The sequence below is a fragment of the Cebidichthys violaceus genome, unplaced genomic scaffold, assembly GCF_023349555.1.
Source record: "Cebidichthys violaceus isolate CVI_PGR_0920_01 unplaced genomic scaffold, fCebVio1.0.p SCAF_32, whole genome shotgun sequence".
NCBI lineage: Eukaryota > Metazoa > Chordata > Actinopteri > Perciformes > Stichaeidae > Cebidichthys > Cebidichthys violaceus.
In genome coordinates, this window is record NW_027176506.1 from 1479525 (window position 1) to 1495361 (window position 15837).

General features: G+C 46.0%; 10 non-coding genes across 10 annotated transcripts; 2 read left to right on the forward strand and 8 right to left on the reverse strand.

Annotated features, from left to right (window-relative positions):
* Positions 1-883: 883 nt before the first annotated feature.
* On the reverse strand, positions 884-956 carry trnav-aac (transfer RNA valine (anticodon AAC)). Its single transcript has one exon. It is a non-coding gene; the product is annotated as a tRNA-Val (tRNA).
* Positions 957-2462: 1506 nt separating this feature from the next.
* trnad-guc (transfer RNA aspartic acid (anticodon GUC)) lies at positions 2463-2534 on the forward strand. The gene has a single exon. It is a non-coding gene; the product is annotated as a tRNA-Asp (tRNA).
* Positions 2535-3413: 879 nt separating this feature from the next.
* trnav-aac (transfer RNA valine (anticodon AAC)) lies at positions 3414-3486 on the reverse strand. The gene has a single exon. It is a non-coding gene; the product is annotated as a tRNA-Val (tRNA).
* Positions 3487-5944: 2458 nt separating this feature from the next.
* Positions 5945-6017, reverse strand: trnav-aac (transfer RNA valine (anticodon AAC)). Its single transcript has one exon. It is a non-coding gene; the product is annotated as a tRNA-Val (tRNA).
* Positions 6018-7209: 1192 nt separating this feature from the next.
* Positions 7210-7282, reverse strand: trnav-cac (transfer RNA valine (anticodon CAC)). The gene has a single exon. It is a non-coding gene; the product is annotated as a tRNA-Val (tRNA).
* Positions 7283-8464: 1182 nt separating this feature from the next.
* On the reverse strand, positions 8465-8537 carry trnav-cac (transfer RNA valine (anticodon CAC)). Its single transcript has one exon. It is a non-coding gene; the product is annotated as a tRNA-Val (tRNA).
* Positions 8538-9730: 1193 nt separating this feature from the next.
* Positions 9731-9803, reverse strand: trnav-cac (transfer RNA valine (anticodon CAC)). The gene has a single exon. It is a non-coding gene; the product is annotated as a tRNA-Val (tRNA).
* A 241-nt stretch (positions 9804-10044) lies between these two features.
* Positions 10045-10116, forward strand: trnad-guc (transfer RNA aspartic acid (anticodon GUC)). Its single transcript has one exon. It is a non-coding gene; the product is annotated as a tRNA-Asp (tRNA).
* An 879-nt stretch (positions 10117-10995) lies between these two features.
* trnav-aac (transfer RNA valine (anticodon AAC)) lies at positions 10996-11068 on the reverse strand. The gene has a single exon. It is a non-coding gene; the product is annotated as a tRNA-Val (tRNA).
* Positions 11069-12260: 1192 nt separating this feature from the next.
* Positions 12261-12333, reverse strand: trnav-cac (transfer RNA valine (anticodon CAC)). Its single transcript has one exon. It is a non-coding gene; the product is annotated as a tRNA-Val (tRNA).
* Positions 12334-15837: the final 3504 nt, after the last annotated feature.

The window sequence follows — 15837 nt, forward strand, 5'->3', positions numbered from 1 at the left end:
GGAGTTTTCTACCAGGTGCAAGTAAGACAACAGCCATTTAACACAGATTGTGGTGACATATCAAGCGTGTTCCTCCTGTCAGAGACCACTTCACATTGACGATATGATCAACAACCACAGCATGCATGAAAGTTTTTCACTGCTCATCAGAATGGAAAATTCATCACTACCAACATGCTGATATCTCAAATCATTTGTCCATGAAATGTGATATTCTTACCACACATTGGTTTAGGGGGGAAGCCATGGAGAAGGACTTCTGGTTGGTCTCAAGGAAGTTCTGGCCAACAATAAGACTACTCAGGAGCAGCACACAAGGTCCAGTTTTCAGTCAAGTGTGAAGCGGTTGGAATGAGAGTCGGCACCTACAAGGGAGGAGAACTGCTGTCCCTGACTCGGGGTATTGTCAGATGGTGGAACAAGCCCTGTGAGGAACTCCGGATCCCGACCAACTCAACTCGAGGTGCAGCTGAGGGACCTCAGAATTGCTTCTCTGCTCTTTGCAGATGATGTTGATCTGTTGGCTTCATCAGGCCGTGACCTTCAGCACACACTGGGGCAGTTTGCAGTCGAGTGTGAAGCAATCACTATTACAGATAGCACCTACAAGTACGAAGCCGTGGTTCACAACCAGAGAGTGGAGGATTGCTCACCCCTAGATGGGAGTGAGTGACTGCCCAAAATGACCGAGTTCAAGTATCTCTGAGAGAAAACATTATTCACATAGTGCTTCTTCTCATCCAGTTTGCTGGGAACACAACTCAAAAGATTTTGATTGTGTGGAGGAAGAGCTAACACTGGGGGAGTTGTACTTATTATCCAATTTACTGACAATTTCTCTAAGTAGAGTTTTATTGTGTGGAGTAAGCAGAAATAAGAAGAGTGTTTCCGCCCTGTTTTGAACAGGGGACCTTTTGCGTGTTAGGCAAACGTGATAACCACTACACTACGGAAACTGCTGAAAATGACTTTTACGCATGTGCCCAAGATCATGCTACATTCACACTTGATTGCAAACATTTCAGATGCCAGACAACATGATTTCTGAATGGATTCAGTCACAGCTGCTGTGCCATTGAGTGACAGTTGTTGTCGACTAAACTCAAAGCCTCCCTTGTATAGCTCTAAGAATTCCCTTTAAAGGCCGGAACAGCGCCACCTGTTTTTTTTTCCTAGCCAAAAGTGGTACTGGAGCAGTCCTCGTTAGTATAGTGGACAGTATCTCCGCTTGTCACGGGGAAGACCAGGGTTCGATTCCCTGACGGGGAGTTTTCTACCAGCTGCAAGTAAGACAACAGCCATTTAACACAGATTGTGGTGACATATCAAGCGTGTTCCTCCTGTCAGAGACCACTTCACATTGACGATATGATCAACAACCACAGCATGCATGAAATTTTTTCACTGCTCATCAGAATGGAAAATTCATCACTACCAACATGCTGATATCTCAAATCATTTGTCCATGAAATGTGATATTCTTACCACACATTGGTTTAGGGGTGAAGCCATGGAGAAGGACTTCTGGTTGGTCTCAAGGAAGTTCTGGCCAACAATAAGACTACTCAGGAGCAGCACACAAGGTCCAGTTTTCAGTCAAGTGTGAAGCGGTTGGAATGAGAGTCGGCACCTACAAGGGAGGAGAACTGCTGTCCCTGACTCGGGGTATTGTCAGATGGTGGAACGAGCCCTGTGAGGAACTCCGGATCCCGACCAACTCAACTCGAGGTGCAGCTGAGGGACCTCAGAATTGCTTCTCTGCTCTTTGCAGATGATGTTGATCTGTTGGCTTCATCAGGCCGTGACCTTCAGCACACACTGGGGCAGTTTGCAGTCGAGTGTGAAGCAATCACTATTACAGATAGCATCTACAAGTACGAAGCCGTGGTTCACAACCAGAGAGTGGAGGATTGCTCACCCCTAGATGGGAGTGAGTGACTGCCCAAAATGACCGAGTTCAAGTATCTCTGAGAGAAAACATTATTCACATAGTGCTTCTTTTCCTTCAGTTTGCTGGGAACACAACTCAAAAGACTTTGATTGTGTGGAGGACGAGCTAACACTGGGGGAGTTGTACTTATTATCCAATTTACTGACAATTCCTCTAAGTAGAGTTTTATTGTGTGGAGTAAGCAGGAATAAGAAGAGTGTTTCCTCCCTGTTTCGAACGGGGGACCTTTTGCATGTGAGGCAAACGTGATAACCACTACACTACGGAAACTGCTGAAAATGACTTTTACGCATGTGCCCAAGATCATGCTACATTCACACTTGATTGCAAACATTTCAGATGCCAGACAACATGATTTCTGAATGGATTCAGTCACAGCTGCTGTGCCATTGAGTGACAGTTGTTGTCGACTAAACTCAAAGCCTCCCTTGTATAGCTCTAAGAATTCCCTTTAAAGGCCGGAACAGCGCCACCTGTTTTTTTTTCCTAGCCAAAAGTGGTACTGGAGCAGTCCTCGTTAGTATAGTGGACAGTATCTCTGCTTGTCATGCGGAAGACCAGGGTTCGATTCCCTGACGGGGAGTTTTCTACCAGCTGCAAGTAAGACAACAGCCATTTAACACAGATTGTGGTGACATATCAAGCGTGTTCCTCCTGTCAGAGACCACTTCACATTGACGATATGATCAACAACCACAGCATGCATGAAAGTTTTTCACTGCTCATCAGAATGGAAAATTCATCACTACCAACATGCTGATATCTCAAATCATTTGTCCATGAAATGTGATATTCTTACCACACATTGGTTTAGGGGGGAAGCCATGGAGAAGGACTTCTGGTTGGTCTCAAGGAAGTTCTGGCCAACAATGAGACTACTCAGGAGCAGCACACAAGGTCCAGTTTTCAGTCAAGTGTGAAGCGGTTGGAATGAGAGTCGGCACCTACAAGGGAGGAGAACTGCTGTCCCTGACTCGGGGTATTGTCAGATGGTGGAACGAGCCCTGTGAGGAACTCCGGATCCCGACCAACTCAACTCGAGGTGCAGCTGAGGGACCTCAGAATTGCTTCTCTGCTCTTTGCAGATGATGTTGATCTGTTGGCTTCATCAGGCCGTGACCTTCAGCACACACTGGGGCAGTTTGCAGTCGAGTGTGAAGCAATCATTATTACAGATAGCACCTACAAGTACGAAGCCGTGGTTCACAACCAGAGAGTGGAGGATTGCTCACCCCTAGATGGGAGTGAGTGACTGCCCAAAAAGACCGAGTTCAAGTATCTCTGAGAGAAAACATTATTCACATAGTGCTTCTTCTCATCCAGTTTGCTGGGAACACAACTCAAAAGATTTTGATTGTGTGGAGGAAGAGCTAACACTGGGGGAGTTGTACTTATTATCCAATTTACTGACAATTCTTCTAAGTAGAGTTTTATTGTGTGGAGTAAGCAGAAATAAGAAGAGTGTTTCCGCCCTGTTTTGAACAGGGGACCTTTTGCGTGTTAGGCAAACGTGATAACCACTACACTACGGAAACTGCTGAAAATGACTTTTACGCATGTGCCCAAGATCATGCTACATTCACACTTGATTGCAAACATTTCAGATGCCAGACAACATGATTTCTGAATGGATTCAGTCACAGCTGCTGTGCCATTGAGTGACAGTTGTTGTCGACTAAACTCAAAGCCTCCCTTGTATAGCTCTAAGAATTCCCTTTAAAGGCCGGAACAGCGCCACCTTTTTTTTTTTCCCAGCCAAAAGTGGTACTGGAGCAGTCCTCGTTAGTATAGTGGACAGTATCTCCGCTTGTCACGGGGAAGACCAGGGTTCGATTCCCTGACGGGGAGTTTTCTACCAGCTGCAAGTAAGACAACAGCCATTTAACACAGATTGTGGTGACATATCAAGCGTGTTCCTCCTGTCAGAGACCACTTCACATTGACGATATGATCAACAACCACAGCATGCATGAAAGTTTTTCACTGCTCATCAGAATGGAAAATTCATCACTACCAACATGCTGATATCTCAAATCATTTGTCCATGAAATGTGATATTCTTACCACACATTGGTTTAGGGGGGAAGCCATGGAGAAGGACTTCTGGTTGGTCTCAAGGAAGTTCTGGCCAACAATGAGACTACTCAGGAGCAGCACACAAGGTCCAGTTTTCAGTCAAGTGTGAAGCGGTTGGAATGAGAGTCGGCACCTACAAGGGAGGAGAACTGCTGTCCCTGACTCGGGGTATTGTCAGATGGTGGAACGAGCCCTGTGAGGAACTCCGGATCCCGACCAACTCAACTCGAGGTGCAGCTGAGGGACCTCAGAATTGCTTCTCTGCTCTTTGCAGATGATGTTGATCTGTTGGCTTCATCAGGCCGTGACCTTCAGCACACACTGGGCCAGTTTGCAGTCGAGTGTGAAGCAATCATTATTACAGATAGCACCTACAAGTACGAAGCCGTGGTTCACAACCAGAGAGTGGAGGATTGCTCACCCCTAGATGGGAGTGAGTGACTGCCCAAAATGACCGAGTTCAAGTATCTCTGAGAGAAAACATTATTCACATAGTGCTTCTTTTCATCCAGTTTGCTGGGAACACAACTCAAAAGACTTTGATTGTGTGGAGGAAGAGCTAACACTGGGGGAGTTGTACTTATTATCCAATTTACTGACAATTCCTCTAAGGAGAGTTTTATTGTGTGGAGTAAGCAGGAATAAAGAAGAGTGTTTCCACCCTGTTTCGAACGGGGGACCTTTTGCATGTGAGGCAAACGTGATAACCACTACACTACTGAAACTGCTGAAAATTACTTTTACACATGTGCCCAAGATCATGCTACATTCACACTTGATTGCAAACATTTCAGATGCCAGACAACATGATTTCTGAATGGATTCAGTCACAGCTGCTGTGCCATTGAGTGACAGTTGTTGTCGACTAAACTCAAAGCCTCCCTGGTATAGCTCTAAGAATTCCCTTTAAAGGCCGGAACAGCGCCACCTGTTTTTTTTTCCTAGCCAAAAGTGGTACTGGAGCAGTCCTCGTTAGTATAGTGGACAGTATCTCAGCTTGTCACGCGGAAGACCAGGGTTCGATTCCATGAAGGGGAGATTTCTACCAGCTGCAAGTAAGACAACAGCCATTTAACACAGATTTTGGTGACCTATCAAGTGTGTTCCTCCTGTCTGAGACCGCTTCACATTAACGATATGATCAACAACCACAGCATGCATGAAAGTTTTTCACTGCTCATCAGAATGGAAAATTCATCACTACCAACATGCTGATATCTCAAATCATTTGTCCATGAAATGTGATATTCTTACCACACATTGGTTTAGGGGGGAAGCCATGGAGAAGGACTTCTGGTTGGTCTCAAGGAAGTTCTGGCAAACAATAAGACTACTCAGGAGCAGCACACAAGGTCCAGTTTTCAGTCAAGTGTGAAGCGGTTGGAATGAGAGTCGGCACCTACAAGGGAGGAGAACTGCTGTCCCTGACTCGGGGTATTGTCAGATGGTGGAACGAGCCCTGTGAGGAACTCCGGATCCCGACCAACTCAACTCGAGGTGCAGCTGAGAGACCTCAGAATTGCTTCTCTGCTCTTTGCAGATGATGTTGATCTGTTGGCTTCATCAGGCCGTGACCTTCAGCACACACTGGGGCAGTTTGCAGTCGAGTGTGAAGCAATCATTATTACAGATAGCACCTACAAGTACGAAGCCGTGGTTCACAACCAGAGAGTGGAGGATTGCTCACCCCTAGATGGGAGTGAGTGACTGCCCAAAATGACCGAGTTCAAGTATCTCTGAGAGAAAACATTATTCACATAGTGCTTCTTCTCATCCAGTTTGCTGGGAACACAACTCAAAAGACTTTGATTGTGTGGAAGAAGAGCTAACACTGGGGGAGTTGTACTTATTATCCAATTTACTGACAATTCCTCTAAGTAGAGTTTTATTGTGTGGAGTAAGCAGGAATAAGAAGAGTGTTTCCACCCTGTTTTGAACAGGGGACCTTTTGCATGTTAGTCAAACGTGATAACCACTACACTACGGAAACTGCTGAAAATGACTTTTACGCATGTGCCCAAGATCATGCTACATTCACACTTGATTGCAAACATTTCAGATGCCAGACAACATGATTTCTGAATGGATTCAGTCACAGCTGCTGTGCCATTGAGTGACAGTTGTTGTCGACTAAACTCAAAGCCTCCCTTGTATAGCTCTAAGAATTCCCTTTAAAGGCCGGAACAGCGCCACCTGTTTTTTTTTCCTAGCCAAAAGTGGTACTGGAGCAGTCCTCGTTAGTATAGTGGACAGTATCTCCGCTTGTCACGGGGAAGACCAGGGTTCGATTCCCTGACGGGGAGTTTTCTACCAGCTGCAAGTAAGACAACAGCCATTTAACACAGATTGTGGTGACATATCAAGCGTGTTCCTCCTGTCAGAGACCACTTCACATTGACGATATGATCAACAACCACAGCATGCATGAAATTTTTTCACTGCTCATCAGAATGGAAAATTCATCACTACCAACATGCTGATATCTCAAATCATTTGTCCATGAAATGTGATATTCTTACCACACATTGGTTTAGGGGTGAAGCCATGGAGAAGGACTTCTGGTTGGTCTCAAGGAAGTTCTGGCCAACAATAAGACTACTCAGGAGCAGCACACAAGGTCCAGTTTTCAGTCAAGTGTGAAGCGGTTGGAATGAGAGTCGGCACCTACAAGGGAGGAGAACTGCTGTCCCTGACTCGGGGTATTGTCAGATGGTGGAACGAGCCCTGTGAGGAACTCCGGATCCCGACCAACTCAACTCGAGGTGCAGCTGAGGGACCTCAGAATTGCTTCTCTGCTCTTTGCAGATGATGTTGATCTGTTGGCTTCATCAGGCCGTGACCTTCAGCACACACTGGGGCAGTTTGCAGTCGAGTGTGAAGCAATCACTATTACAGATAGCATCTACAAGTACGAAGCCGTGGTTCACAACCAGAGAGTGGAGGATTGCTCACCCCTAGATGGGAGTGAGTGACTGCCCAAAATGACCGAGTTCAAGTATCTCTGAGAGAAAACATTATTCACATAGTGCTTCTTTTCCTTCAGTTTGCTGGGAACACAACTCAAAAGACTTTGATTGTGTGGAGGAAGAGCTAACACTGGGGGAGTTGTACTTATTATCCAATTTACTGACAATTCCTCTAAGTAGAGTTTTATTGTGTGGAGTAAGCAGGAATAAGAAGAGTGTTTCCGCCCTGTTTCGAACGGGGGACCTTTTGCATGTGAGGCAAACGTGATAACCACTACACTACGGAAACTGCTGAAAATGCCTTTTACGCATGTGCCCAAGATCATGCTACATTCACACTTGATTGCAAACATTTCAGATGCCAGACAACATGATTTCTGAATGGATTCAGTCACAGCTGCTGTGCCATTGAGTGACAGTTGTTGTCGACTAAACTCAAAGCCTCCCTTGTATAGCTCTAAGAATTCCCTTTAAAGGCCGGAACAGCGCCACCTGTTTTTTTTTCCTAGCCAAAAGTGGTACTGGAGCAGTCCTCGTTAGTATAGTGGACAGTATCTCCGCTTGTCACGGGGAAGACCAGGGTTCGATTCCCTGACGGGGAGTTTTCTACCAGCTGCAAGTAAGACAACAGCCATTTAACACAGATTGTGGTGACATATCAAGCGTGTTCCTCCTGTCAGAGACCGCTTCACGTTGACGATATGATCAACAACCACAGCATGCATGAAAGTTTTTCACTGCTCATCAGAATGGAAAATTCATCACTACCAACATGCTGATATCTCAAATCATTTGTCCATGAAATGTGATATTCTTACCACACATTGGTTTAGGGGGGAAGCCATGGAGAAGGACTTCTGGTTGGTCTCAAGGAAGTTCTGGCAAACAATAAGACTACTCAGGAGCAGCACACAAGGTCCACTTTTCAGTCAAGTGTGAAGCGGTTGGAATGAGAGTCGGCACCTACAAGGGAGGAGAACTGCTGTCCCTGACTCGGGGTATTGTCAGATGGTGGAACGAGCCCTGTGAGGAACTCCGGATCCCGACCAACTCAACTCGAGGTGCAGCTGAGGGACCTCAGAATTGCTTCTCTGCTCTTTGCAGATGATGTTGATCTGTTGGCTTCATCAGGCCGTGACCTTCAGCACACACTGGGGCAGTTTGCAGTCGAGTGTGAAGCAATCACTATTACAGATAGCACCTACAAGTACGAAGCCGTGGTTCACAACCAGAGAGTGGAGGATTGCTCACCCCTAGATGGGAGTGAGTGACTGCCCAAAATGACCGAGTTCAAGTATCTCTGAGAGAAAACATTATTCACATAGTGCTTCTTTTCATCCAGTTTGCTGGGAACACAACTCAAAAGACTTTGATTGTGTGGAGGACGAGCTAACACTGGGGGAGTTGTACTTATTATCCAATTTACTGACAATTCCTCTAAGGAGAGTTTTATTGTGTGGAGTAAGAAGCGTGTTTCCACCCAGTTTCGAACGGGGGACCTTTTGCGTGTGAGGCAAACGTGATAACCACTACACTACGGAAACTGCTGAAAATGACTTTTACGCATGTGCCCAAGATCATGCTACATTCACACTTGATTGCAAACATTTCAGATGCCAGACAACATGATTTCTGAATGGATTCAGTCACAGCTGCTGTGCCATTGAGTGACAGTTGTTGTCGACTAAACTCAAAGCCTCCCTTGTATAGCTCTAAGAATTCCCTTTAAAGGCCGGAACAGCGCCACCTTTTTTTTTTTCCTAGCCAAAAGTGGTACTGGAGCAGTCCTCGTTAGTATAGTAGACAGTATCTGCGCTTGTCACGGGGAAGACCAGGGTTCGATTCCCTGACGGGGAGTTTTCTACCAGCTGTAAGTAAGACAACAGCCATTTAACACAGATTGTGGTGACATATCAAGCGTGTTCCTCCTGTCAGAGACCGCTTCACGTTGACGATATGATCAACAACCACAGCATGCATGAAAGTTTTTCACTGCTCATCAGAATGGAAAATTCATCACTACCAACATGCTGATATCTCAAATCATTTGTCCATGAAATGTGATATTCTTACCACACATTGGTTTAGGGGGGAAGCCATGGAGAAGGACTTCTGGTTGGTCTCAAGGAAGTTCTGGCAAACAATAAGACTACTCAGGAGCAGCACACAAGGTCCACTTTTCAGTCAAGTGTGAAGCGGTTGGAATGAGAGTCGGCACCTACAAGGGAGGAGAACTGCTGTCCCTGACTCGTGGTATTGTCAGATGGTGGAACGAGCCCTGTGAGGAACTCCGGATCCCGACCAACTAAACTCGAGCTGCAGCTGAGGGACCTCAGAATTGCTTCTCTGCTCTTTGCAGATGATGTTGATCTGTTGGCTTCATCAGGCCGTGACCTTCAGCACACACTGGGGCAGTTTGCAGTCGAGTGTGAAGCAATCACTATTACAGATAGCACCTACAAGTACGAAGCCGTGGTTCACAACCAGAGAGTGGAGGATTGCTCACCCCTAGATGGGAGTGAGTGACTGCCCAAAATGACCGAGTTCAAGTATCTCTGAGAGAAAACATTATTCACATAGTGCTTCTTCTCATCCAGTTTGCTGGGAACACAACTCAAAAGATTTTGATTGTGTGGAGGAAGAGCTAACACTGGGGGAGTTGTACTTATTATCCAATTTACTGACAATTCCTCTAAGTAGAGTTTTATTGTGTGGAGTAAGCAGGAATAAAGAAGAGTGTTTCCACCCAGTTTCGAACGGGGGACCTTTTGCATGTGAGGCAAATGTGATAACCACTACACTACGGAAACTGCTGAAAATGACTTTTACGCATGTGCCCAAGATCATGCTACATTCACACTTGATTGCAAACATTTCAGATGCCAGACAACATGATTTCTGAATGGATTCAGTCACAGCTGCTGTGCCATTGAGTGACAGTTGTTGTCGACTAAACTCAAAGCCTCCCTTGTATAGCTCTAAGAATTCCCTTTAAAGGCCGGAACAGCGCCACCTGTTTTTTTTTCCTAGCCAAAAGTGGTACTGGAGCAGTCCTCGTTAGTATAGTGGACAGTATCTCTGCTTGTCATGCGGAAGACCAGGGTTCGATTCCCTGACGGGGAGTTTTCTACCAGCTGCAAGTAAGACAACAGCCATTTAACACAGATTGTGGTGACATATCAAGCGTGTTCCTCCTGTCAGAGACCACTTCACATTGACGATATGATCAACAACCACAGCATGCATGAAAGTTTTTCACTGCTCATCAGAATGGAAAATTCATCACTACCAACATGCTGATATCTCAAATCATTTGTCCATGAAATGTGATATTCTTACCACACATTGGTTTAGGGGGGAAGCCATGGAGAAGGACTTCTGGTTGGTCTCAAGGAAGTTCTGGCCAACAATGAGACTACTCAGGAGCAGCACACAAGGTCCAGTTTTCAGTCAAGTGTGAAGCGGTTGGAATGAGAGTCGGCACCTACAAGGGAGGAGAACTGCTGTCCCTGACTCGGGGTATTGTCAGATGGTGGAACGAGCCCTGTGAGGAACTCCGGATCCCGACCAACTCAACTCGAGGTGCAGCTGAGAGACCTCAGAATTGCTTCTCTGCTCTTTGCAGATGATGTTGATCTGTTGGCTTCATCAGGCCGTGACCTTCAGCACACACTGGGGCAGTTTGCAGTCGAGTGTGAAGCAATCACTATTACAGATAGCACCTACAAGTACGAAGCCGTGGTTCACAACCAGAGAGTGGAGGATTGCTCACCCCTAGATGGGAGTGAGTGACTGCCCAAAATGACCGAGTTCAAGTATCTCTGAGAGAAAACATTATTCACATAGTGCTTCTTCTCATCCAGTTTGCTGGGAACACAACTCAAAAGATTTTGATTGTGTGGAGGAAGAGCTAACACTGGGGGAGTTGTACTTATTATCCAATTTACTGACAATTCTTCTAAGTAGAGTTTTATTGTGTGGAGTAAGCAGAAATAAGAAGAGTGTTTCCACCCTGTTTTGAACGGGGGACCTTTTGCGTGTTAGGCAAACGTGAAAACCACTACACTACGGAAACTGCTGAAAATGACTTTTACGCATGTGCCCAAGATCATGCTACATTCACACTTGATTGCAAACATTTCAGATGCCAGACAACATGATTTCTGAATGGATTCAGTCACAGCTGCTGTGCCATTGAGTGACAGTTGTTGTCGACTAAACTCAAAGCCTCCCTTGTATAACTCTAAGAATTCCCTTTAAAGGCCGGAACAGCGCCACCTGTTTTTTTTTCCTAGCCAAAAGTGGTACTGGAGCAGTCCTCGTTAGTATAGTGGACAGTATCTCCGCTTGTCACGGGGAAGACCAGGGTTCGATTCCCTGACGGGGAGTTTTCTACCAGCTGCAAGTAAGACAACAGCCATTTAACACAGATTGTGGTGACATATCAAGCGTGTTCCTCCTGTCAGAGACCGCTTCACGTTGACGATATGATCAACAACCACAGCATGCATGAAAGTTTTTCACTGCTCATCAGAATGGAAAATTCATCACTACCAACATGCTGATATCTCAAATCATTTGTCCATGAAATGTGATATTCTTACCACACATTGGTTTAGGGGGGAAGCCATGGAGAAGGACTTCTGGTTGGTCTCAAGGAAGTTCTGGCAAACAATAAGACTACTCAGGAGCAGCACACAAGGTCCAGTTTTCAGTCAAGTGTGAAGCGGTTGGAATGAGAGTCGGCACCTACAAGGGAGGAGAACTGCTGTCCCTGACTCGGGGTATTGTCAGATGGTGGAACGAGCCCTGTGAGGAACTCCGGATCCCGACCAACTCAACTCGAGGTGCAGCTGAGGGACCTCAGAATTGCTTCTCTGCTCTTTGCAGATGATGTTGATCTGTTGGCTTCATCAGGCCGTGACCTTCAGCACACACTGGGGCAGTTTGCAGTCGAGTGTGAAGCAATCACTATTACAGATAGCACCTACAAGTACGAAGCCGTGGTTCACAACCAGAGAGTGGAGGATTGCTCACCCCTAGATGGGAGTGAGTGACTGCCCAAAATGACCGAGTTCAAGTATCTCTGAGAGAAAACATTATTCACATAGTGCTTCTTTTCATCCAGTTTGCTGGGAACACAACTCAAAAGACTTTGATTGTGTGGAGGAAGAGCTAACACTGGGGGAGTTGTACTTATTATCCAATTTACTGACAATTCCTCTAAGGAGAGTTTTATTGTGTGGAGTAAGCAGGAATAAGAAGAGTGTTTCCGCCCAGTTTCGAACGGGGGACCTTTTGCGTGTGAGGCAAACATGATAACCACTACACTACGGAAACTGCTGAAAATGACTTTTACGCATGTGCCCAAGATCATGCTACATTCACACTTGATTGCAAACATTTCAGATGCCAGACAACATGATTTCTGAATGGATTCAGTCACAGCTGCTGTGCCATTGAGTGACAGTTGTTGTCGACTAAACTCAAAGCCTCCCTTGTATAACTCTAAGAATTCCCTTTAAAGGCCGGAACAGCGCCACCTGTTTTTTTTTCCTAGCCAAAAGTGGTACTGGAGCAGTCCTCGTTAGTATAGTGGACAGTATCTCCGCTTGTCACGGGGAAGACCAGGGTTCGATTCCCTGACGGGGAGTTTTCTACCAGCTGCAAGTAAGACAACAGCCATTTAACACAGATTGTGGTGACATATCAAGCGTGTTCCTCCTGTCAGAGACCGCTTCACGTTGACGATATGATCAACAACCACAGCATGCATGAAAGTTTTTCACTGCTCATCAGAATGGAAAATTCATCACTACCAACATGCTGATATCTCAAATCATTTGTCCATGAAATGTGATATTCTTACCACACATTGGTTTAGGGGGGAAGCCATGGAGAAGGACTTCTGGTTGGTCTCAAGGAAGTTCTGGCAAACAATAAGACTACTCAGGAGCAGCACACAAGGTCCAGTTTTCAGTCAAGTGTGAAGCGGTTGGAATGAGAGTCGGCACCTACAAGGGAGGAGAACTGCTGTCCCTGACTCGGGGTATTGTCAGATGGTGGAACGAGCCCTGTGAGGAACTCCGGATCCCGACCAACTCAACTCGAGGTGCAGCTGAGGGACCTCAGAATTGCTTCTCTGCTCTTTGCAGATGATGTTGATCTGTTGGCTTCATCAGGCCGTGACCTTCAGCACACACTGGGGCAGTTTGCAGTCGAGTGTGAAGCAATCACTATTACAGATAGCACCTACAAGTACGAAGCCGTGGTTCACAACCAGAGAGTGGAGGATTGCTCACCCCTAGATGGGAGTGAGTGACTGCCCAAAATGACCGAGTTCAAGTATCTCTGAGAGAAAACATTATTCACATAGTGCTTCTTTTCATCCAGTTTGCTGGGAACACAACTCAAAAGACTTTGATTGTGTGGAGGAAGAGCTAACACTGGGGGAGTTGTACTTATTATCCAATTTACTGACAATTCCTCTAAGGAGAGTTTTATTGTGTGGAGTAAGCAGGAATAAGAAGAGTGTTTCCGCCCAGTTTCGAACGGGGGACCTTTTGCGTGTGAGGCAAACATGAAAACCACTACACTACGGAAACTGCTGAAAATGACTTTTACGCATGTGCCCAAGATCATGCTACATTCACACTTGATTGCAAACATTTCAGATGCCAGACAACATGATTTCTGAATGGATTCAGTCACAGCTGCTGTGCCATTGAGTGACAGTTGTTGTCGACTAAACTCAAAGCCTCCCTTGTATAGCTCTAAGAATTCCCTTTAAAGGCCGGAACAGCGCCACCTTTTTTTTTTTCCTAGCCAAAAGTGGTACTGGAGCAGTCCTCGTTAGTATAGTGGACAGTATCTCCGCTTGTCACGGGGAAGACCAGGGTTCGATTCCCTGACGGGGAGTTTTCTACCAGCTGCAAGTAAGACAACAGCCATTTAACACAGATTGTGGTGACATATCAAGCGTGTTCCTCCTGTCAGAGACCACTTCACATTGACGATATGATCAACAACCACAGCATGCATGAAAGTTTTTCACTGCTCATCAGAATGGAAAATTCATCACTACCAACATGCTGATATCTCAAATCATTTGTCCATGAAATGTGATATTCTTACCACACATTGGTTTAGGGGGGAAGCCATGGAGAAGGACTTCTGGTTGGTCTCAAGGAAGTTCTGGCCAACAATGAGACTACTCAGGAGCAGCACACAAGGTCCAGTTTTCAGTCAAGTGTGAAGCGGTTGGAATGAGAGTCGGCACCTACAAGGGAGTAGAACTGCTGTCCCTGACTCGGGGTATTGTCAGATGGTGGAACGAGCCCTGTGAGGAACTCCGGATCCCTGACCAACTCAACTCGAGGTGCAGCTGAGGGACCTCAGAATTGCTTCTCTGCTCTTTGCAGATGATGTTGATCTGTTGGCTTCATCAGGCCGTGACCTTCAGCACACACTGGGGCAGTTTGCAGTCGAGTGTGAAGCAATCATTATTACAGATAGCACCTACAAGTACGAAGCCGTGGTTCACAACCAGAGAGTGGAGGATTGCTCACCCCTAGATGGGAGTGAGTGACTGCCCAAAATGACCGAGTTCAAGTATCTCTGAGAGAAAACATTATTCACATAGTGCTTCTTTTCATCCAGTTTGCTGGGAACACAACTCAAAAGACTTTGATTGTGTGGAGGAAGAGCTAACACTGGGGGAGTTGTACTTATTATCCAATTTACTGACAATTCTTCTAAGGAGAGTTTTATTGTGTGGAGTAAGCAGGAATAAAGAAGAGTGTTTCCGCCCAGTTTCGAACGGGGGACCTTTTTTATGTGAGGCAAACATGATAACCACTACACTACGGAAACTGCTGAAAATGACTTTTACGCATGTGCCCAAGATCATGCTACATTCACACTTGATTGCAAACATTTCAGATGCCAGACAACATGATTTCTGAATGGATTCAGTCACAGCTGCTGTGCCATTGAGTGACAGTTGTTGTCGACTAAACTCAAAGCCTCCCTTGTATAACTCTAAGAATTCCCTTTAAAGGCCGGAACATCGCCACCTGTTTTTTTTTCCTAGCCAAAAGTGGTACTGGAGCAGTCCTCGTTAGTATAGTGGACAGTATCTCAGCTTGTCACGGGAAAGACCAGGGTTCGATTCCCTGACGGGGAGTTTTCTACCAGGTGCAAGTAAGACAACAGCCATTTAACACAGATTGTGGTGACATATCAAGCGTGTTCCTCCTGTCAGAGACCACTTCACATTGACGATATGATCAACAACCACAGCATGCATGAAAGTTTTTCACTGCTCATCAGAATGGAAAATTCATCACTACCAACATGCTGATATCTCAAATCATTTGTCCATGAAATGTGATATTCTTACCACACATTGGTTTAGGGGGGAAGCCATGGAGAAGGACTTCTGGTTGGTCTCAAGGAAGTTCTGGCCAACAATGAGACTACTCAGGAGCAGCACACAAGGTCCAGTTTTCAGTCAAGTGTGAAGCGGTTGGAATGAGAGTCGGCACCTACAAGGGAGGAGAACTGCTGTCCCTGACTCGGGGTATTGTCAGATGGTGGAACGAGCCCTGTGAGGAACTCCGGATCCCGACCAACTCAACTCGAGGTGCAGCTGAGGGACCTCAGAATTGCTTCTCTGCTCTTTGCAGATGATGTTGATCTGTTGGCTTCATCAGGCCGTGACCTTCAGCACACACTGGGGCAGTTTGCAGTCGAGTGTGAAGCAATCACTATTACAGATAGCACCTACAAGTACGAAGCCGTGGTTCACAACCAGAGAGTGGAGGATTGCTCACCCCTAGATGG